Source organism: Pinus tabuliformis, chromosome 1_2 (assembly GCF_031772625.1).
Source record: "Pinus tabuliformis cultivar Carrire ecotype Pingquan chromosome 1_2, CPIR1, whole genome shotgun sequence".
NCBI classification, from domain to species: domain Eukaryota; kingdom Viridiplantae; phylum Streptophyta; class Pinopsida; order Pinales; family Pinaceae; genus Pinus; species Pinus tabuliformis.
In genome coordinates, this window is record NC_142298.1 from 984,799,885 (window position 1) to 984,824,384 (window position 24,500).

Here is a 24,500-nt window from a genome sequence, read left to right on the forward strand (position 1 = left end):
GTGTAGGACCAAAGAACATAAGAGAAGGGATATCAATATTATACCCATTTTTCTCCCAGGTCAAGTCTGGATTTCTCATGCCTCCTACACTCCCAGTCTCTATGGAAACCCTAGATTCCTTTGCAGAGATTTTCATCATCCTTACAAAATCTCCTTGCATTTGTTAGAGAGGTCTTCTTTGTGGCTCAGGCTAGATGAATTCAGAGGAAGGCTTTGTCAGTGCTTTGACTTGGATTGGGTTGTACCTTTCCTGTACCTATTTCTGATTATCAATAAAGAAAATCATGTCTTGTTCCTAATATGTTATTGTCTCATGAATAGCAATTTATATGTTTATATATGATGATACAACATATATTTTATGTATCCACATTAAATTATATATCATTTATATGCTTCTTTGGATTGATTTGAGGCCTGATGCAGAAGTCGCGACTTCAACGGTCAAGTTCTTCATAAAAAATAATGATTGAATGGCGAAGGAATTGCAAGAGGTTAGGAAGAAAACAGATTTGTCTACAAGATCGCCATGCTAAAGATGAAGAAAGAAATAGTGGTAGAGATATCAACCTTTGGACTTAAGCATACACAGGTGGGAAACTTGAGCTTGATTGGATACTCTAATTCTGACTTCTGTGGAGGAAAAGAAACTGGAGTATCTGCTTCAGGTTATTCTATGAGTCTTGGATCAAGAGTTGTGTCCTCAAGGTCACACAAAATATTAGTTCTAGTGGATTCCAAAAATGAGGCAGAATATGTGGCAACGACTGAAGCAACAAAGGAAATTTTGTGGCTCAAGAAAATTCTGGAATATTTGTAGGAGAAACAAGTTCATTCAAATCCTCTCATGATTGACAACACGTTTACAATAAATTTGGCCAAGAAACTAAAGTTCCATCATCAAACTAAGGACATCAATACATAATACCATATCATTTGACATCATGTCGAGGCTAAAACAATTCACCTACGTCATTATTCTACAAATGAGAAAATTGCAGACATCTTCACCAAAGTGCTTGGAGGAGAAAATTTTGAAATATTCTGAATGATGCTTGGACTCACCAACATCCCTTCAGATTAGGGGGGGAATGTTGACAACTAATCTTTGGGATTAGGTAAATCCATGCAAATATTGTAAATATAAAATAAGGAAAATTAGAATATGAAGAGACACTGGGAGATTAAACCCAAGAGTCTCTCCCTCCATGTATATATCTATGATCAATATTAATGAAAAAACACAATTCACTTTGAGTAGTTACATCCTGGCCTAAGAATAGCCACCGTAGTTGACATTTCCATTTCGGTGGTCTAGCCATAACCATGCTAGTTGATATGTGCATAAGTGTTTCATTTAGTATTAATTTGTTTTCAAAGTAATAATTGAAGGTTGTTGCAGGAAGAATACAATATCTAAAGGTTGTAATTGTTCAAAAAAGTTTGATTTGATCTTTCAACTCGAATATCGAGGTCTTATCTTAATTAGTCTTGTAGAAGGTCGAAGAAGTCTCATTTAGCAAGCCTAAATAAGCTACTGAATATTTTTGCTAAGGATTTATGGTTTCAATATTGGATCAAGGTTTTCTATTTAGGATTTGACATCTTTTAAGAGGAGTGGATAGAAGCATAAATACAGTTTTTTGAGAGCTGAATCTTAAAACCAAAGTAGGCCAAAATTTTACTTCACAAGGTCTCAAAGTTTGTGCCAAATTGTTCACCACCAAAAGCGGTTGATTTTCACTAAGAAATTCATATCTATAGAAGAAAAATTGGAGATCCATCTAATCATATTTGAATATCGAGTTACTTAAGGTTACCCTTGGACTTTCCACGCCAAGAAACCATTGATGAAATAGGTTAAATTTTAGAGGCGTTTCACTATCAATGGAAGCTAAACAATCCCATTTTTGAATGAGTGAATCTATCGGTCCAAAGTGCCAAGTTTTGAAGGTCATTACACTTTATAGAAGGTCAAGAACCTCCATCAATGCCTTGTTACAAGTCTGTTGATTTCAATATTGAGATTGTTATTCCAAGGTACTCATCATGAAGATTTCATGACTGTAATTATTTATTCTACAAGCACTAATCATTGGCATTATTGAGGAGACTCTTTTCTTTATTGAGATTGAATCCAACTATGGGAAGAATATTTGGTGGAGGTAAATAATTCCAATAATTGGCATGTTGAGTTACCTTAGCATATTTTTCTGAGGGTTGAGTTTCTTATTTTCTCTGCTGGAAAAAAACTTCTAGGTGTCTTAGTGTATCAGCTTGTAAACTCTTCATATCAGAATAATAAAATTTGTTTTATGCCCTCCACATTTCTTGTTGAAGGTATTCTCTATCTAAGTTAACAAAGTGGTAGACATAATTATTGTCTGCAAAAAAATTGTATAAATTCTTCAAGGGAAATTGGGTTTCTCATTAAGACACACTAATTGTATGAAGAAATTTGTAAATGAAAATTTTCATTTCATTGCATAAAATCAGCTCCATACATTACAAATGAATATTACCAATCATTAGGCCTATAATTCTTATGGAAAAAGATTCTAGTAAGTTATATTTCTCTTATAACAAACTTGGTTGTAGGAGGTTTTAAATAGTTTTCTAGTGTTGTAGAATCATTTAGCACTCATGTAAACTTGATGCTCTTGTATGGCCTTGGGCAACCTTTTCCCATGCAAACTTGCTCTTATATTAAAAAACAATATTTCGAATTACATACACGACTCCTCCCATTCAAAAGCACATACATACACGGGTTCTATAACTACATCCCTGCGTATACCTTTTTAGATATGAAAAAATAAAATAATATGCTATTTTTCGAGAGGGGTTCATGGGTTTTACCGAGAGCCCATCTATAGGAGCCTGTAGCACAACTGAATTAACTAATTTTAGGTGGTATATATACACACCCTACGTAGCACCAAAGTACATAAGAGAAGTGATATCGATATTATACCCATTTTTCTCCCAGGTCAAGTCTGGATTTCTCATGCCTCGTGCACTCCCAGTCTCTATGGAAACCCCAGATTCCTTTGCAGAGATTTTAATCATCCTTACAACATCTCCTTGTATTTGTTAGAGAGGTTCTCTTCGTGGCTCGGGCTAGACGAATTTAGAGGAAGGCTTTGTGAGTGCTTTGACTTGGATTGGGTTGTACCTTTCCTGTACCTATTTTTGATTATCAATAAAGAAAATCATGTCTTGTTCCTAATATGTTATTGTCTCATGAATATCAATGTATATGTTTACATATGATGATACAACATATATTTTACGTATGCACATTGAATAATATATCATTTATATGCTTCTTTGGATTGATTTGCATGCCTATGTAGAAGCCGTGACTTCAACGGTCAATTTCTTCATAAAAAATAATGATTGAATGGCGAAGGACTTGCAAGAGGTTAGGCAAAGAATAGAGTTGTCTACAAGATCGCCATGACAGAGATGAAGAAAGAAATAGTGGCGGAGATATCAACATTGGAGGCCACCATGCAGACAGTGTATAGAAGATTTGTCACCATGCACAAAGTGGTTGTCCATGTATATGGGTTTCAACAGCAGTGTGCAAAGACAACCCAAACTCTCAAAGACATTCACACCACTATTGAACACATGCAAGAATGACCAATGAGGTACAAGGGAGCCCCACTTTACTTTCACAAGAGGATGAATCCATAGGCTGAGCTAGACAAAGCATGGATTTAAATGTTGATTCAAAACTATGAGCAACTCCCTCCACTCATCGCTAGCATTGAGGCTTCCTATGCACGGTTGTTTAGGAGGTTGGATGTCACAGTGCGAAAGCACAATATTCCTTCCATTGGAACCCTCACCCACGCTATGAGGAATAACAAAGTCATGATGCATGTCGACAAGTACATATAATAGTTGATGTGTGAAGCCACCAGTGATGACTTGCATGTCAGCATAGAAAACATGAAGAAGTATATCGGTAGTCCAACCACATTTAGGACAATGTTGTGCATGCTTCAGGATGATCTTGATAGAGGTTTCAAAACCATATACCCAGAATCCATGGAGGCAAGAGTCTACTTCAACAAAGATGTCACCAAACAGTAGGGGGACACATAGTGCAGTACTAAGCTTGGTATCATTTTGTCACCGAAGACCATCGCGAGTAGGTTACTGAGTTGGTCTTTCCCCAAGACACCAAGTGATGATGTTTGTCTTGTTAGGCTAACTCAAGCCTATTTTCATCCCACATGGGTATATGTCGAAATTTTATTATTGTAAACATATTGTAAGTGAAATTACAAGTGTCATTAGTGGAATGTGAACAATCACTATGTAATGTGATGAATCATGAGGATAGTCCAAGATTCAAAGGGGAATTTCAATGGCCACCCCACCCTTTGCTATATATAGAACCTCATAATTCATAGTACATTCTTTTGGGAGCCAATATTTTGGCTATGCATTGCTTAGAGAAGGCTTGGAGAGTATTGTGATGAGCCTTAGCTTCTCCATAAAGTAGAGTGAGTACATCTCTTTGGAGGAGCACGCAATGTTGATTGTAATGTTCCACTATTGGGGCTAGTGGTTGCCAATGGTGTATGTATGGATGGAACTTTCACTTAAATATATAAAAGATCCAACATGTTTTCATGCATATGTTGTTATTGTAGTTGGACTATTCTAGTTTCCTTATAAATGTATGTTATTTAACTTACGCATTTATGCATGAACTATTTTGTATGCAGTTGTATTAATCTTGTTGCAGATGTGTTGTCGGTTTAGGCCGTCACTTTACATTCTAGACTATTATTCTCTCCATCTTGTGTTGTCGTTCAGCTTATGTGTTCCTTTTAGGTTGCGTACTATTACAGGCTTCTAATGGACACACCTCCTTCCACCCCACCCGTGTGTTATAATCCCCATGCATCTCACTTGACTCGCTACAAGGTCACACACTTGCTTCCAAAAAGGATATCACACTTACCTCTGCTGACTATCATAGTCAAGGCATTGCTTTACTACCCACTGTTGGGACTCCTACTCCAAACGGTCTTAGGTCTAGTAGGGACTTCTTACTGGGGAGATCCCTCGACATGTTGGCGGGTCCAACACTGTCAACACCACTGTTGGGACTCCTACTCCAAATGGTATGAGGTTTATTTGGGACTTCTTACTGGGCAGATCCCCTGACATGTTGGCAGCTCTAGCACCATCAATAGAGTGGTAGAATTCCTTGTTTCCTTAATTTTTCTTTCAACTTTTCTTGCCACCCTAAATGCCTTCTCCAATGAATCAGGTTCCCAAAGGTGAACCTCATGTTGGATGTTATCTTTTAAAGTCCCTATGAAGGCATCAACCCTATGCTCCTTTGGAGTACTCGTTCCCCTAATATTCAATTTTTGGAAGTATTCAATGTGCTCCTCCATTGAACCCTTTTGTTTGAGATTTATTAATTGGCTAAAGAATGTGTGGCTCTTTGTATATTCATAATGTGCTATCATTTTCTCTATAAAAATTGACCAGGTGAAAGGTGGTTTCTGAGAAAAAAATCCATCTATACCATACAAAAGGATTGGGTTCTCAATATAAAGATGCAATATGTACCTTTTGTGAGAATTCACATCGTATAGATCAAAATATTGCTCCACCTGTAGTATTCAAGTTACCTATAGTTGCCATCAAACTTCCTCATAGTTGTCTTTGGAATATGGTGGTTCTTAAACACCACATTAGAGTCTCTAAATTGTAATTCATATTCCTTTTGTCTTCGCAATGACTTTCATGGATTACCTTGTCACCACTCGGAAGCCTTTCTCCTAGCAACTTTTCCAAACCTTCCTTCAACCACTCTATCTTGACAATCATCGTTGCTTCCATGTCTACTTTTAAACCATCATTCAAAACTCCCATGTCCATTTTTATACCATCTATATTAACTCCCATGTCCCTTTTTATACCATCTATCTTAACATTCATCATGGATTCCAATTCAACTTTTTTTTACTTTTTGCGAGAGTGAAATTTGTTCCACTTGGTCTCATAAATTTGATATATAATGCTAGATTTCTTCCTCTTCTTCGTGCGTCATAGAAGAGCTTTCTGGTTGCTTACTAGGAGTATCCATTTTTTTTTCGAGGCATTTTGAAATCAAACATATCTATGCTTCAATATGCCCCTTGAATCACTTCAAACGGATTTTTCAAACAAACTTTATGCAAAGAATTACACACCTTTTTCTTGCCTTTCAGAAGCTCAATATTGCAGTTGTTGTATCTTCTTAATTGAAAATCTCCAAGTTCTAAAATTCCTGCCTATAATATCCTTTTGAGTCTTCTTTCCAACCCAAAAATTCAAACCAATATTGGATTCTTCAAGGAATATTTATGCCCAATCTCCCACGATGGCCTGATTATATTCTAGTTCAATAGAGTGAATTTGTATGGAGTTTCATGTGTCAATGTTTTGACCTTTGGCCCTAAAACTTATACAAAAAACAGAAAATTCGTCCTCTTTCCTTCACTTTTTACAAAATTTAAATCCGATTCTCATAGAGTAACTTATGATGATTTTCCCTAGGTCACCTGTTTGACATGGAATTCTAAAGCCCGTAAAAGCCCTCACTTCCTTGGCTCATATCTCTGAAACTATAGCGAGACAAGATCTTGAATTTGCACGCAACATTCATAAAAATTTCAGCTCCATGTGGTTTAAATTCCATGTTTTAAAGTTTCGTAGAAAAAAAAATCTGTAGCGAAAATTCCATGATGACTTGTTTGAAGTAGCGAAACCCTAGAATCCAAAGCTCGCATACCAAATTTTATGAAACTAGCTCATAAATAGATAGATCAACGACTTTAAAATTATCCTTTAGAGGTGCAAAACCTTATTTAGATTGCATAAAGAAACAATTCTTGGATAATACAAATGAAATGACCTCCTTTGTATATATAGGATTCTAAGGGGTCACAATATAGTCAGAGTCTACATAACAATAATGACGTAAGTGCACAACAATAACAATAATTGGCTTCTATGGGGCACAAAATAAGAATATGGGGGCTACATGGGCACAAAAATCACAATAATGGGGATACGGTAGTATTATAGGGACCTAGAAATCATATTCTAAATGCACAGGATAGTTCCAAAATGGTATGTTGACTCCTTACATGTTGACTGAGTTGTTTCACAATACTCCCAAATTTTAAAGACTGTGGATGCATATATATAATCATTGAAGATTTTAAATGAGTTCATATATATCTATAATTCATATTTTTCATATGAATTATGTGAGTCCATTTAAATAATTATTTCTTTGCGCGTTAATATTTTTATATGCACTGGAGAATAATGGAATTTAATAAAAAGGAGGTTGTGGTGTACTGCATTTACATTGAGCTCTTCTTTTTAATGGATATATGGTATGGAATGATTATATTGTAGGGAAGGAACCATCATATAAGTCATATAATTAAAGCATTAATTATTTCCATAATAAAGAGTGAAAGACACCAAGTAAAGTTGTGAAGAAAGGATTTTTTTTTTTATGATGCATTCACTCATATCTACAGTGGGAGTAGTTCTCACTAGAAAAGAGAACTATCCTGAGTGGTCCCGAAAGATAAAACAAACCCTAATTTTCAATGAATGGTGGAAAGGGGTTTGTGAAGCAGAAGGAGAAAATGCGCATGAAAATGCGACTTCAGATAAGGATCTTACCATTTGGGAAAACAAGAATAGAAAGGCGTATGACTTAATTGCAACGTCAGTCAATAAAGAGGTGAGTCGCCATATTTATCCATTTTAAAATGCCTTTGAAGCCTTAAATAAGTTGAAAGAGTTTTATGACTCACACTATAAACTAGAAGTTGTTGAATTGATGATTAAGATGTCTAGCCTTGAATTAAAAAAGGATTACCCTCTTTCCTTAGCATTAGAAGTAAGATCCATTATGCATGATATAAAAACCAATAGTGTTGAAATAGACATTCCTCTCATAGCTTATTTCAAGGCACTATATTCCACCTATTCACATTATCTTTAGTCATTGCAAGCAAATAAAAACCTTAAGGAGATTACCTTTGACTCCCTTAAGGAGAAGTTTTCTAAGGGAGAGAAGGCTTTTAGGAAGAAAACAACTCCTCATTATTCTAAAAAAGTTTTCTTTCTTTCACATAGAGAGAAGAATGATGAACAAGATTATTCTAGAGGAAGAGGTGGATGAAGAGGAAGAGGGAAGAGGAATTTTAGAGGTAGGGGGGGCAGGTAGTTCGAAGGAGAAAAAATTGATCTTCATTACATACGATGCAATATAAATGGACATGATGCATATACATGTAAGTTGCCTTGGGACATAATTGAGCAAGAAAGAAATGAAGGGGAAGGTAAAACCATTGATAAAGGCAAAGGTAAAGCACCCAAATATGCTCACTATGTTGTGGCACTTTGTAACAATGGAGTAACTGAAGACTTGTTTAATGCTTCACTTTCTTCATGGAAATATGATTGGTTGCTTGATTTAGGAGCAACTTGCCATGTGTCGTTTATGAGAGATATTTTTGAATAATTCACTAACAATCTTGATGGAGCATTATACTTTGCGGACAAGTCAAAACTCAAGCCATCAGGTCTTGGCACCATCAAGATCAAACTGCCTGGTCTTCTAGAATTTATTCAGCATTACGTTTTATATCTCCTAGAGTATAGGAGAAAATTGTTGTATTTGGTCCACATCCACAAAAAAGGACACTCCATTAATATGTTTGATGGAAAGGTTTAAGTCAGAAAAGGATCAGATCACTCACATGTCATGATTGGGATAGAATAAAAAATACATCTGAAGCTGCAAGTAACCTCTCCTAGTGCACAAAAATTCTCATACAATTCTCACAATGATGAAGGTACATTTCCATCAAGTCTTTTATGGCATGCTAGATTTGGACACTTGAACTATGACAACTTTCGTTTGTTGAAGAAAAATGGTGTTACTAGTTTGCCTACAATTCCTAGGAAACTTATGTAATGTGATGCGTGTATCTTAGGAAAGAACCACATACAGTATTTTTGTGATTCACATCCCAGAGCACATAAAAAACTTGAACTCATTCATGTCAATTTATGTGGCCCAATGCATGTTCCTTATACAAATGGTAATAAATATATTATGACATTGATTGATGACTAAACCAGAATGTGTTGGGTTTATTTATTGAAGAAAAAATATGATCTTTTTCAAAAATTCAATAAATTTCATGCATGGGTTGAAAATGATGCAAAATCTCATATTGGCTCTATTCGCATTGATAATGGAAAATAATACATGTCAAATGAAATTTAAAACTATCTTCGCCAGCATCGGATCAACCATCAAATACGTGTGCCTTATAATCCCCAGCAGAATGGAGTAGTTGAAAGAATGAATATGACAATCTTGAATATGGTGCATTCCACGATGTTTGTCAAGAATGTTAAATTGATGCTTTGGGGTGATGCAGTAATATGTGTTGTGTATATAATGAATAGGTGTTCATCTGATGCTATAAAAAATGAGACTCCCTATGAAATGTGGTATGGCCACATTCCTTCGGTGATGCATCTCAGGGTGTTTAGTTCCACTTGTTATGCCTTTATGCCTAAGGAACAAAGAAACAAAATCAGTGCAAGGAGTCACAAGTGTATCTTCTTGGGGTATTGAAATACCTCCAAAGCATATTATCTCTATGATGAAGTTAATAAGAAATTTATAATATCTAGAGATGTGATATTTCTTGAGTCTTCCAAGACTGACAATGTTGTTGAGCAACATCTTGATCGCTTGGGTAGATTTAGACATGCAAAATACTTTCAAGAGTTTAAAAATCGTGCTCCACATCTTGAAGGGGGAATTCCTATACTAGATCAATCTGTGGAATCTTCTTCTGAAGCACTCTCTCCCTCGCATGAAGCTCAAGAGAATAATGCATTTAACACTTTGAGTGATGTACTTGACATAATTTGGAGACTAACTATTGATTCAGTTCCAACTCAGTCAACTGAGTAGCTAGGGCCATCTCAAAAATGTCTTCCAAAATAGCTGATAAAGAAACTTGAAAGTGTTCATCCTAATGACATTGGAAAGATAGGAACAAGGAGCCTAACTAGGTAGAATGGAGGTGATGTAGACAATCCTAGTTCACCTCTTAATATGGCTGTTTCTTATGATTGTGAACTAAATTTGTCTACATATTTTGAGAAAACTTCCTTCACAAAAGCCGCTTATCATGATGAATGGAAAGAAGCGATGTAAAAATAATATGATTCATTGATAAACAGTGGCACCTTCAATATGGTTAATCCTCCATTGGGAACCAAACCAATAGGCTACAAGTTAGTCTACAAGAAAAAGTATAAAGCTGATAGCTCACTTGACAAGCACAAAGTCAAGCTTGTGGAAAAAACTTTTGCACAAAAGAAAGGGGTCTATTAGTAAGATACTTTTTCCCCCACAACAAAATGGGCTACCATCGTGACACCCTTTTCCTTGGCAACACAGAATGGTTGGAAAGACCATCAAATGGATGTAAAAACTACTTTCTTGAATGGTGATCTGAAAAGGAATGTTTTTATGTCCCAATGAGAAGGATTTTTCATGAAGTGCCACGAACGTAAAATATGCAAGCTTGTAAAATCCTTGTATGGCCTCAAGCAAGCACCATGAGCCTCGTACGGGAAGTTAACTACTAATGTTATGAAACTCAACTTCAAACATTATGATCTTGATGATGCAACTTTATTTTTTCCAAGAAAGTTGGAAAAGCAGTTGTATACCTTATGGTGTATGTAGATGATCTTTTGATGACATGGAAAAACAAGAGGTATATTGCATCCATAAAGAAGGAATTGAGGAAAGGTTTTTAAATGACACACTTGGGCTATGTTAACTACTATCTTGAAGTAACTCAACATGTGAATTTTATATTCCTCTCACACAAGCAGTACATTAGAGATCTATTAAACAAGTTTGGCATGACTAAGTGAAATCCTTTAACCGCTCCAAAGGAATAGAATTTAAATCTCACATCGAGTCAAGGAAAGAATTTGAGGATGCAACATAGTATATATAGCTTGTAGGAAGTCTCAACTCCCTGACTACTACCAGACCAAACATTTCATGTGTTGTTGGAATCCTCTCGAGGTTTATGCAAAAGCCTTGTGATGGACATTGGTCTGCTGCAAAAGGAGTTCTAAAGTACTTGAAGGGAACTCAAGACTTTGGACTTAAGCATACACAGGTGGGAAACTTGAGCTTGATTGGATACTCTAATTCTGACTTTTGTGGAGATAAAGAAACTGGAGTATCTACTTCAGGTTATTCTATGAGTCTTGGATCAGGAGTTGTCTCCTCGAGGTCACACAAAAGATTTGTTTCAGTGGATTCCACAAATGAGGTAGAATATGTGGCAGTGACTGAAGCAAAAAAGGAAATTTTGTGGCTCAAGAAAAGTCTGGAAGATTTGCAGGAGAGACAAGTGCATTCAAATCCTCTCATGATTAACAACACTTTTACAATAAAATTGGCCAAGAAACTAAAGTTCCATGATCAAACTAAGCACATCAATACATAATACCATATGATTCGACATCATGTTGAGGCCAAAATAATTCACCTACGTCATTATTCTACAAATGAGAATATTGTAGACATCTTCACCGAAGTGCTTGGAGGAGAAAATTTTGAAAGATTCAGAATGATGCTTGGACTCACCAACATCCCTTCAGATTAGGGGGGAATGTTGACACGTAATCTTTGGGATTAGGTAAATCCATGCAAATATTGTAAATATAAAATAAGGAGAATTAGAATATGAAGAGACACTAGGAGATTAAACCTCAGAGTCTCTCCCTCCATATATATATCTATGATCAATATTAATGAAAAAACAAAATTCACTTTGAGGAGTTACCTCTTGGCCTAAGAATAGCCATCATAGTTGATATTTCCATTTCAATGGTCTAGACATAACCACCCTAGTCGATCTGTGCATAAGAGTTTCATTTAGTGTTAATTTGTTTTCAAACTAATAATTGAAGGTTGTTGTAGGAAGAATACAATATCTAAAGGTTGTAATTTTTCAAAAAAGTTTGATTTGATCTTTCAACTCAAATATTGAGGTCTTATCTTAATTAGTCTTGTAGAAGCTCAAAGAAGTCTCATTTAGCAAGCCTAAATAAGCTATTGAATATTTTTGCTAAGGATTAATGGTTTCAATATTGGATCATGGTTTTCTATTCAGGATTTGACATCTTTCAAGAGGAGTGGATAGAAGCATAAATACAATTTTTGGAGAGCTGAATCTTAAATCCAAAGTAGGCCAAACTTTTACTTCACAAGGTGTCAATGTTTGTGCCAAATTGTTCACCATCAAAAGCAGTTGATTTTCACTGAGAAATTCCTATCTATAGAATAAAAATTGGAGATCCATCTAAGCATATTTGAATATCGAGTTACTTAAGGTTACCCTTGGACTTTCCACACCAGGAAACCATTGAGGAAATAGGTTAAAGTTTAGAGGGGTTTCACTATCAATGGAAGCTAAACAATCCCATTTTTGTAGCTTCAGAATCAACCATTGGTATGGTTCTGTTTCAAGAAGACAATTCCCTTGAGGAGAATGTAATTTATTATCTAAATCATGGTTTCTTTGGTCTTGAACTTAGATATTCTCATGTCAAGAAAGTGGCCTTGTCAATTGTGCATGTTGTCTAATGACTCTATCATTAAATTCTTCTTAGAAAATCCATTGTATTGGCTGACATCCACCCATTTCAAATTTTTCTCAGTGGGCGAGTGATTGGGGGACATTATAATAAATGGATTATCATTTTTCAAGAGTTTGACCTCGCATTTATGTCAGCTAAGTCAAAGAAATATTTGGTTTTTTCAGAATTGATCTCGAAATTGCCTTGTGAAGGAGATGTTGTTTATGAAGAATCATTTCCTGATGAGCATCTTTTTCTCATCTCTTCACAAGATCCTTGGTACGGAGATATCATTATATATCTCCATACTTTGAAGTTCCCTCAATATTTTTCTAAGGATGAACATATGAAGTTGCATCACCTAGCTAAAAATTATCTTATCATTAGTGATACTCTATATCGTCAAGGGATTGACTCAATCCTTAGATGTTGTTTAACGTTAGAGGAACTTGAGTCATTTTTGAATGATTGCCATAGTGCAGCTTGAGGAGGTCATCTATCTGGTCTTGCTACAGCCCAAAAATCCTCTGTGCAGGCTATTTTCAGCTCTCAGTTTCAAAGATTGTATTGAGGCAGTCAATAAATGCCATCCTTGTCAAGTTTATACTCGAAAAATGTGCACGCGTCTAGCTCCACTCTTTCATGTTGTCACTGTCGGACCATTTAACAAGTGTGGTATTTATTTTACTACTTGTAACCTGGCTTCAGCTAAGGGCCATAATTATATCATTGTAGCAGTACACTAGTTTACCAAGTGGGTTGAAGCTATGCCTAGTTTGAATAACGACGGTGGGAAAACAACTCTTTTCCTATTCAATCGAATCATGTCATGCTTCAGTATTCCAAAAGAGATTTTCACTGATCATGGTAGTCAGTTCCAACATAAGATGATGTCTAAGTTGGCTTCAAAGTTGGAATTTTGGCAGGAGCATTTGTCTCCTTATTATCCTCAAGAAAATGGAAAAGTAGAAGACGTCAATAAATCCCTTAAGGCCATCTTGAAATGGACAATCAATCAAGCTAATTCCAATTGGAACATCATGCTATAGTCTACACTTTGGGCATATTGAATGTTTGTTAAGACCGTTATAGGTTTTACTTCTTTTTAGCTAGTTTATGGGTTGGAATAATTTTTTCCTGTAGAATGTGAAATTTCATCTCTCAAGTTAGTAGTCCATCTTCTTCTAGACACTTCACGTCTTAAATAATGCCTCATTCATTTGGAATATATTGATGAGAAGTGTTAGGATGCAACCACAATGAATGAAGCTTATAAGAAAAGAGTAAAATACCAGTATGACAAGACTGTATGACCTAGGGTTTTACCTAAAGGTGAAAGTTTTTTGGTCTATGACGAAGACAAAGACACCTTGAGGGCAGGAAAGTTTAAACCTATGTGGTATGGTCCTTATATAATTAAATATGACTTAAATAAGGGTCCATATGAATTGGTTGGCTTTGAAGGAAAGTTGATGTCGAAGTTCAGAAATGGCTCTATCTCTAGAAGTATTATGCCTGGGCTCTTGCTTAGCATTTGATTTGTTTTATAAATATTATACATAGTCTTTTATTTATGTCTATGGGTCTCGTAGTGATTATGATAAGTTTTAAATACATAGGCAGGTTTCAATGGGTGATTTGGTGTATTTAGGATTCGCTAATGGTGCTAGTAGACATACACAGAGTTTAGCTTCCGCCGCTTGCGTAATATATTATCCATCTAGTTAGTTTTTATTCTCAAGAGGCATATGTATTGGTCTTGCTTCTAATAATATGGCTGAATAAAATGTCTTTATCTATTTACTATATGAAGCAATATCTTATGGTATTGAATCATTGGTGGTTTATTTGGATTCACAACTGGTTGTGTTTCAATGAAATAACATTTATCGTGTAAGAGATCCTTTATTACATCACCAATTCATGAGAGTGAGACTATTGAAAATATCATTTACTTTTATTACATTCATTCATATTCCATGATCAGATAATGTATTTGCTAATTTAATAGCTAACCAAGAATTGGATTTGCATATTAATCATTCATCACATTAAAATAAAAAAATCACAAAATCATCTGTATATATGATCGAATCATCATGAAGTCTCTATATATAGATAGATAGAGTATGTCAAAATATTATGAATTGTGGACAAATGTCATACAAAATTAGGACTTAAGCCCAATCATGTCCATAATAAAAAAATATCAGTAATCTAAAATCTACAATTGTGGGCCCTCCTCTAGATGATCTTCTTGGAATAAGACGATTAAATTCAGCATTCATCGAAAGAGTCACACTCACTCTCATGGTACTCCCTCAGGGAGATCCTCTACTGCTACCATGGGAACCTGGAGAGTCAGAATCTCCAAGTTCTTATGAACAATGTGAAGAAATTTCTCAGACTTAGTTGCTGCTTTCTCCGCGTCTCTGCAGCGGCTCCTATGCCTCGGTAAATTGTATCATGATCATTTAATCTTGTAAGATTTTTGTTTCACAAAAAGAGATTTTGAATTTCTTTATATTACATTTTAAAAATACAAAACAAATTGAATAACTTAAAAAAAAAAATTTATCAATGTCGCCCCATGCAGCTTCCGTTGGAAGTGCTAGCCTCTGGTCCTGTCAGAACTCCACACCTGCATAGGGGTGGTCATCTATGGACACGACTGGCTGCTCTCACTAGTGGAAGAACTCATCATCAAAGGCCGCTCCAGGGAGGCAAAGTCGCTTCATCAAATCCACCCATCTGCCCATCCTAGGATCTCTAGGACTGCTGATGGTAGTGGCTACTTTGGGTCGTAGCATCGAAATCTACTCAAAGAAGAACGTGTAAAGGATGCTACCATATCCAAAGTTCTTCATCTTACCCTGTCTAATTGAAGTCAATTATTTCTTCATGTTAATCAAGAGCATTATGCACCAACCATAGACCATTGGTCTTAAGCATTCTACTACTAAGAACATTGCATGTCATGAAGCCTAATGTAGTGAGACTAAACTTGCTAATGTGGAAATAGTAAAGAGGATAATTTATATTGGTAAATTTGTGATTTCCTTGGTTGGAAGCTGTCATCCAAACTTTCCTGTATCTGGTGCACAGTATACGGAAATGTATTCTTCGATGTTAAGGCCTCCATGGGCCCTTCCTTTCAGATCGACTACTTCACCCCTTCAGGAAATACTTGTTATGAAGTATATGTCTTCTACTTTGATCTGTAAATGCATATCATCTATGATGAACATTCCCTTCCCTACATCCCAATAATGAACTAACATCTCTAGCAGTTGAGTTTGTGTTTTCATGTTGGGCATCATGAATAATTTAAGCAAACCACAATTTTTAATGCATCCAACAATTCTTGATCCTCTAGAACTGCATTATCAACATTTGTATGATCTCTCTCTCTCTCCAAATGACTGACATCCTGCAAAATTGAAAGATTTTATCCATTAGAATTTATGATTTTCATTTTTCTCTCTGTGCACACAAATTTTTTAAAGAAAAATCACGTACATATGCATATTTTCCCTTGAAAACTATCGTGTATGGCTTTTTATACGGGGCTTTCAAGTTATCGACCCGCGTACATGGCGAGCGTCAATTTAAAATTAAAATATCTTCCTAAAATCAGTTTAAAATCTTGAAATGTTGGATCAATTGAACGATTTTAAGAATTAGAATTACCTACAGACCGTAGATGTTGAACTTGTTGAAGGATTTGATCAACGTGGTTTGCCCAAATGTTCTCCAAGATCCCTCTTCTCAACACTTGAGTGGTAAAAATGAATTTGGGTGAGTTTAAAAAGTCCTTTTATAGTGAAATTTTGAAAACCCACTTTTCTAAAGTTCAATATTTTTTAATTTTTATAATTTTATGAACTTTTCACTTTTTTCTTGAAATGTTGGGAAAGGTTGTTTTTTAGGGTAAGGAAGACTTAGTGATGTTTTTCCACTATTTCGAGTCCACGATCACTAACTTATTGTGGTAGATATCATTTTCTAAACTCACATATAGGTTAAGACATATCACTCTTTCATTACATTATGCATCTTGACCTCATACTGTCACATTTAGCCATAAGGTTAACCCCATTATGTTGTGATTTTAAACCACTTTCACTCGTCGTCTTATAAAGTCGTAACATAGTGATAAAACATTTCCTTCAATGGGCTTCCTAGTTAGATCATCGCTAGAATATGTCACCCATGCTACAAGTATTGTGTAGGCTTGGGAGTCATATTTAGTCTCGCCATGACTTCACGTTGAAGCCCATTGTTCTTCATGTTCGCTATTTTCTGGCCTTATACCCTAAAGGCTCCCATGTCTTAATTTGTACTACTACATTACATTTTGACTACTTGTACCTCCTTTTGGCCTTAAGCCAGCTTCATTAGGACTTGTGTATAAGCCACGTTTGACCGTGCCTTTTTATAAGTTCAAACCATGCATTCATTAGCCTTTGTGACTTAACACCTATTTTTTGTGGAAAGAACATTACCCTGGGTGTCAATGACCAACATCTCCCATGTTGCATTAAGCATAGGATTCCTATTGTCCCAGGAACTAGTGTGCTTGCCTTTGACACTTGTTATTTACACTGTACTATAGGAATTATTTTATTATTTCTTAGGCTTTAAATATGAAAAATACAGAAAATCAAATATTCCAAAAAGAGCATGAATGGGACAGTTTCTTCATCATTTTATGGCAGCTAGAGTTATTTATGTCGCCTTTGAACAAAGCACTTAAAATGAGTCTTTCCTCCATTGGGATAGGACTTAGTATGTCTTTAGGGAAGCTGTAAACTTGTTTGTGACTCAGTTCTCTTCCGTTTGGTTATCATTTTGATCCAGGTGGCTCCAAACATGCTCAGATTCAAAAGTGGCTTCGGAATAGCTCAAAAATAAAAGTTCTTGGATCGAGCTAAAACTAGGACCAGATAGTAGTTCTCATCACTCTAATTCCAATGATGCTAATGAAACTGAAATCTAACATCATATGGTCGAGATATTCACGGTCAAAGTTTGGGTCAAACTTAGCCAAGTGGTAGGCTTAATGAGGCAACAAATTAACCGAGACCTAGTGAATGGAATTCAGCCACCAGAATGGGAGAATTTGTCGAACAGTTAATTTTCCAAGTGACCCATATTTTCGACAAAGTTGAAAAAAGCTAAATTGTTATATAAAGAAAAAAAATTATATGAAAAAAGGGGTTAGTCAGGCCAGTCGGACCCACCCACCCCACCTGTCACGATATACTATATTGTATTAAAAAACTCCAAAACGGGGTGGCGCACTGCCACGCCCACCACACCTGATGGTCAACAATGCATACATATATTTAAACGGTTATATGTTAAACATTACAAAACGTGCCATAAATTGTTATAACTATTTATTATCACGCCAACTCCAAATCGTTAACAATTTTCCAACCGAGTGTGTTAATTTTTATGCTATATACATATGCCGCTATCTATAACGTTAACTGTCAGTGTTTAAATTTAAACGCACCAACAAAGAACAAGTGCACTGAATGGGGGTCGGTGGGGTTGGAATCCCCAACAACCCACTCCATACTTAGTGCACCCACCATTGGGCCAAACAACCACTTTGTAAATTCTACCCTCAAAACATATATATAAACAATTCATTCCATTTGATTGGGGGTGAGCAGGAGGGCAGACGACGAAACGTTGCCTTTGGAGAGGAGTGGAACCATGAACGTGCATAATTTTAAGATGCCAAAAAGATTCCCTTAGAGGGCCAGAGATGCCAGTGTCAGAATGTTACAAGCTTATAGTCATGTTTGCATGTTTTCTCACCAGGAGTCTAATTGTGCAGTCAGAATCTCCATCTGAAAAATAGAAATGCGAGTGTCCAACAACAAGGAATCTTTGGAGAATGTAGAATCTTAAACATTTTGTTGGAGGTTGATTTTTGATCGAGGCAGAATGTTGTCAACTTTATAGTCATTTTTCTCAGAATTTCACAAGGAGCGCAATGGTGTGCTCAGAATCTTCATCCGAGCAGCAGATTTTTGAGCCATCTTTAAGAAGAAAGCTTTGGGGAATCTTCAATATTCTGAAAGGTCTAAAATTTGATTGTGTCATAATTAGATGAGTTTGCAGTTAATTTTACACCATTCATCACCAAGAATTTAGTGGTGCAGTCCATTTCAGTAGTTGAGCTTTGAATTTTTCCGCCATTATCAGAAGTAGAGGTATATCATACAATTATGTCATGGTTTTCTTCTATTTTACTGAGATGATGTTGTTATTGTTGAGATCCCTGATTACCATTATGTTGAGGGATACTTGGTGCCATATCATGTGAAATTTGTTAGCTAGTCATGTTGAAGGAGGACACATTTGAGTGAGAGTTCCAGTAGGGAGAACATCTCGTTGAAAGACATGCCACTCAGGTTGATGGTATTTTTCCTTGTAGTGACAAAGAACATGCCATGTACATCATCATCATTTGCAGCATTAAATGAAGCGGCCTCCACTCTCTTGACACCAGAGCCTAGAGACGTAACCCACATTGGGTGAACTTCGTTATCAATGTGTTTGTGTTCATTAATTTGATGGTTGTTGTTATGTTTTATCTTCCTTCAGTCATTCACATGTGATTGTTCAATGTAATTTACATGCAATTTTGGTAGCATAACATAAAAAGAATCTTTGATGATTCCGATAGTTGAAGAGATTCAGATCAAGTTTGGTATCAAAGTGGTCTTCTCACTGATATGAATTACAAGTGTGAATGATTGAACATGAAACAAGAAAGAAAATGCTGGATGATAGAAATATGTATGAGGCCTTCCTTAGGATTTCCAAAATGGCAGAGATAATGTATGAAGCTTATGATAAGAAAATGGTAAAAGAGGAATGGGAGAAAGAAAGAATAGAGGATGATGTGCCATCTCTCCGATTGATTGTACATTCATCTTCTTCATCATCTTCTCGTCATTCAGATGAGGAGATTAATCAGACCCTTCAAGCAGAGCATGTTGAATCGAGGATACTTCTACGAGAAGCAAAATAGGAGAAGCAGAGATTGTATATTTAGCTACGAGACAGGGAAGAGGCGTTTGGAAAAATTGAAGTAATCAAGGCTTAGAAAAGCCATCATTAGTTGTTTCAGAATCAACAGTTGAGGTAAAAAATCTCGATCGTTCTTCATTTTTGTTTCACATGACACTATTTCTTTTGGAAACCTAGAGGTACCCATTTCAGGAATTGACATGAGACTCCTTACTAAGATGGGGTATAAAGGAGGAGGAGTTGGTGTTAATGGCCAAGGCATGACTCATCCATTGGAGGTTGTGCAAAGATCTCGATTTGCGGGTTTGGGGTACACCGAAGAAGAGAGCTCAAAGGTGTCTGAAGCTTCCAAGAAATTGTTGAAACAATCGAGGCCAGAGAATGATGGGAACACATCACCATCCTCTCATGGAAGTGCACATTGCAAAGTAAGAGTTGAGGCATGCTCTCATCACCAGATTTGCACCATAGACAGCCAAGATAGGTATAACAAGTCTCAGTATTCTAAAGTTCATTTTGATTACAAGCATGTTAATGAGGAACAAAATTTATGGCATAAAAAATCATGTATTTTTTGTGGTTTACATAACCATGTGTTTGCTAAGTGCTTGAAGAGAATGGGATAAAGAAAGAGCATGAAATGTGAAAGGCCTTCTCCACATCATGGAAGGAACCATGTTAAGAAAGTATAGAGAAAGAAGACTTATTGCAGTCATTGCAATAGAGGCGGTCATCAAGGAGCCACATGTTCGATGGAGGTTTCATCCAAAGCAGTGTCTCTAGGACACAGAGCCTGTGCAGAAACCAGTTGGTGAAGATGTTTGACATGCAAATCCGCCATATTCCGCGTGCTTCACTTTGGTGAGTAAGAGGTGGTTTTACTAGATATGATAGCTTGTCATGGCCGTATCTTCTAAATCATGTGTTGCAATTTAAAATGTAAAAGTCATGATGTGTTTTCCATCCCTTCATAAAGCAATATTGATGTTTTGGCTTTTAATTGATAGTTGGGGTATTTGTTTCTATTCTGATGTAAACTTGACGACAGAGTGTGTCTTATAAACTCGTGGAAAGTATGGGGATTCTTGGGTCATGGTTCGTCATTGAGCATGTAATTTGAAAAGATGTACTATAGGTTTGTAGGGGATATATGTGTCAGTTCATCACTTATGGCTTCGAAGGACAAGGGTGAAGGAGAAGGAAGGGTGAACTGTCAAGACACTTGTGGTGCAAAGAATGTACGTAGCGGTTTCAGATTATGTTCATGCTTTTGGAGGACCAAAACCTCCTCAGTGGGGATGAATGATCCAAGTGGCTTCAGACACACTCATATTCAGAAGTGGCTTCAGAATAGCTCAAAAATAAAATTTGTCAGATCGAAGTTAAACTAGGACCAGATGTAGTGCTCGTCACCTTGATTCCAATGGTGTAAACAAAACTCAAATCCAAGTTTGTATGGTCGAGATATTCATGGTCAAAATTTGGGTAAAACATGGGCAGGTGGTAGGCTTAAAAAGGCAACAAATTAACTAAGACCCAACACACAAAATTTGGTCACCCGAATGGGCGAATTTTTCAAACATTTAATTTTCCTAGTGACCCTTATTTTGTACAAAGTTGAAAAAAACTAATTTGTTATCTATAAAAAAAAGATAATATAAAAAAGGGGTGGGTCAGGCCAGTTAGACCCACCCAGCCCACCAGTCAGGATATGTTATATTGTATTAAAAAAATCCAAAACGGGTTGTGGGTCGCTACCCTGCCACACCCCACGATCAACAACGTATACATATATTTAAACGATTATATGTTAAATGTTACAAAATGTACCACAAATTGCTATAATGGTTTATTATCATGCCAACTCAAAACCATTAACAATCTGCCAACTATGTGTGTTAATTGTTATGCTATGTATATATGCCACCAACTATAACATTAACCATCGGGCTTAAATTTAAATGCGCCAACAAAAAACAACTGTGCCACATGGGGATTGATGGGGTTGGAACCCCCGACCACCCACTCCATAATTAGTGCACCCACCGTTGGGCCAAACAACCACTTTGTAAATTACGCCCTCAAAACATATATATAAACCATTCGTTCCATTCGACTGGGGGCAAACAGGAGAGTTGAGGGAAAAACCTTGCCTTGGGAGAGGAGTAGAACCATGAATGTGGAGAATCTTAAGATGCCAAAAAGATTCCCTTATAGGGCCAGAGATGTCAGTGTCAGAATGTGATAAGATTACAATCATTTTTGCATGTTTTCTCACTAGGAGTCCAATTATGCAGTCATAATCTCCATCTGAGTAGCAAAAATGTAGGTGTCCAACAACAAGGAATCTTTACAGAATCTTGTGGAATATTAAAGATTCCTTTCGAGGCTGATTTTTCACCGTGGCAAAATGTTGTCAACTTTATAGTCATTTTTCTCAGAATTTTACAAGGAGCATAATAATCTACTCAGAATCTTCATCCGAGCAACAATTTTTGTTTCCATCTTCAAGAATGAATCTTTGGGGGAATCTTCAAGATTCTCGATGGTCCAAAATTTGATGGTGTAAGAATTGGATGAATTTATAGTCGATTTTACACCACTCATCACCAAGAATTCACTGGCGCAACCCATTTCAGTAGTTGAGCTTTTCATTTTTTGTCCATCACCGGAAGTGGAGGTATATGATACAATTATGTCATGTTTTTCTTATATTTTGCTGAGATGATGTTTTTATTGTTGAAATCCTTGATTACCATTATGTTGAGGGATACTTGTTGCCACATCATGTGAGATTTGTTAGCTTGTCATGCTGAAGGAGGAACCATTTGAGTGAGAGTTCCTGTAGGGAGAACATCTTGTGGAGAGACATGCTACTCATGTTTAGGCTATTTGTCCTTGAAATGACAAAGAACATTCCATGTACATACTCATCATTTGCAACATTAAATGATGCGACCTCCATGTTGGAAAATAAAAGTAATTATATTGGGGTTTGATTCTCCTTTATTTATAATTACTTTTGAGTGTGTTGACTTATTTTACTTCCTTATTATCTTATCTTTCATCAAGCAATTATACATATATGAAGATAAAAAAACAAGAGACACAAGCTATAAGCACATGCCAGGGGAAAACCCCCTTCAAGGGGAAAACCAAGTCAAGATAATCCTTCCTTTCAATAGTACTCTTTGAGACTCTTTACCCTAGACCAAGACCAACATGTCAATCTCTAAGACCTTCAACCCGTTCAAGCAACTTGGACTAGGCAGTAGCTTCCGACAACTTGTAGCTTATGGTAACAATGAAATCTTAGGAGACTTCGATCTCCCACACCAGACCATGAAACAAAGAGAGAGAAAGGCACCAAAAATTCGATTTTATTCTTTTCTAGAGACTCACCCAAACTCGCACTTCTTTCATTCTCCTGGCAACAAACTTCACACTTCTCTAGCTCTTCTTGAGAAATCGAACTTGCTTGAGAGTGAGTGCTCCAAATGAATTCGACCTCCTTCAATATATAGGCTTCTAATGGGTCTAATAGGGGTCCTTAGGCCAACTTGATCTTCCTTAGGCCAACATGATGTGGAGGAAACATAATTCATATTTGACTTGATACAAAAACTTTTTACATGATTCGAAAGCCCAAGAAGGTTCTCTTCAAATATACAATGGCTCTGTAAACTCAATATTAATCCTAGGAGTCCAAAATGGGGACTTTGACTAATATAATTATGACTGAAGCATGAAACCTATGCTTTAATAAATCATTGTTACAATAATAAAAATTATTTTCTTCATTATTTTTACAAGTAAATTACATAATGACTCAAGTACATTATTGAATACCAAACATAGTTACTTTTTCCAACACTCCACTCTCTAAACACTAGGGCCCACAGATGTAACCCACACTCCACAAACTCCGTTATCAATGTGTTTGTGTTCATTTATTTGATGGTTATTGTTATGTTTTATCTTCCTTAAAGCATGCACATGTGGTTGCTCAATATTCTTTTATATGCAACTTTTCTAACATCACAAAAGTAAAAGATCTTGGATAATTTTGGTAGATGAAGAGATCTAGATCAATCTTCAAATCACATTGAGAGTTTTCTAATGCATCCTGCATTGCAAACTTATATAAAGTTATTTTATGCTTCCATAAAGTCACATTGAGTCATGTTTTTTTCAAGGGAAGTAAACATGTTGTTGGCCATTCTGCAGTGTCTCTTGACTCATTTTCGTCAGCGATACTGGGTCTATCAAGTTATCTTCTTTATCACATAAGGAGGTCCCCATTGACTTCTTACTAGCGAGTTTTCTCTTATCTACTTCGACAAGTTTCTTTCGGAGTAAACATAAAGTAGCACCCTGGCCCTATTTACATCATTTCTCGGTGACCTTGTGCTCAACATCGACCAATATCATGGGTCTTTTACTAAGTGGTTTCCCTTTTATTTGACATCATCTTACATTTTCACACATTGGGATTCGTAAAGTACCTTGGTTTCCATTTGACCGTATTGGTGGTTTCCATTTCACCCTATTGGTGGAGTTCTCGCCTTTTTGTCAACTTTCGTTATTGACTAGTACAAAGGATTTCTGTCATGCACTAGCTACCTCTTGTGTACATGAAAAATGTACCTCAGAATGGTTACTTCAGCTATCTTCACCTGAGTTCTTCCAAGTTATTTACCTGTGGG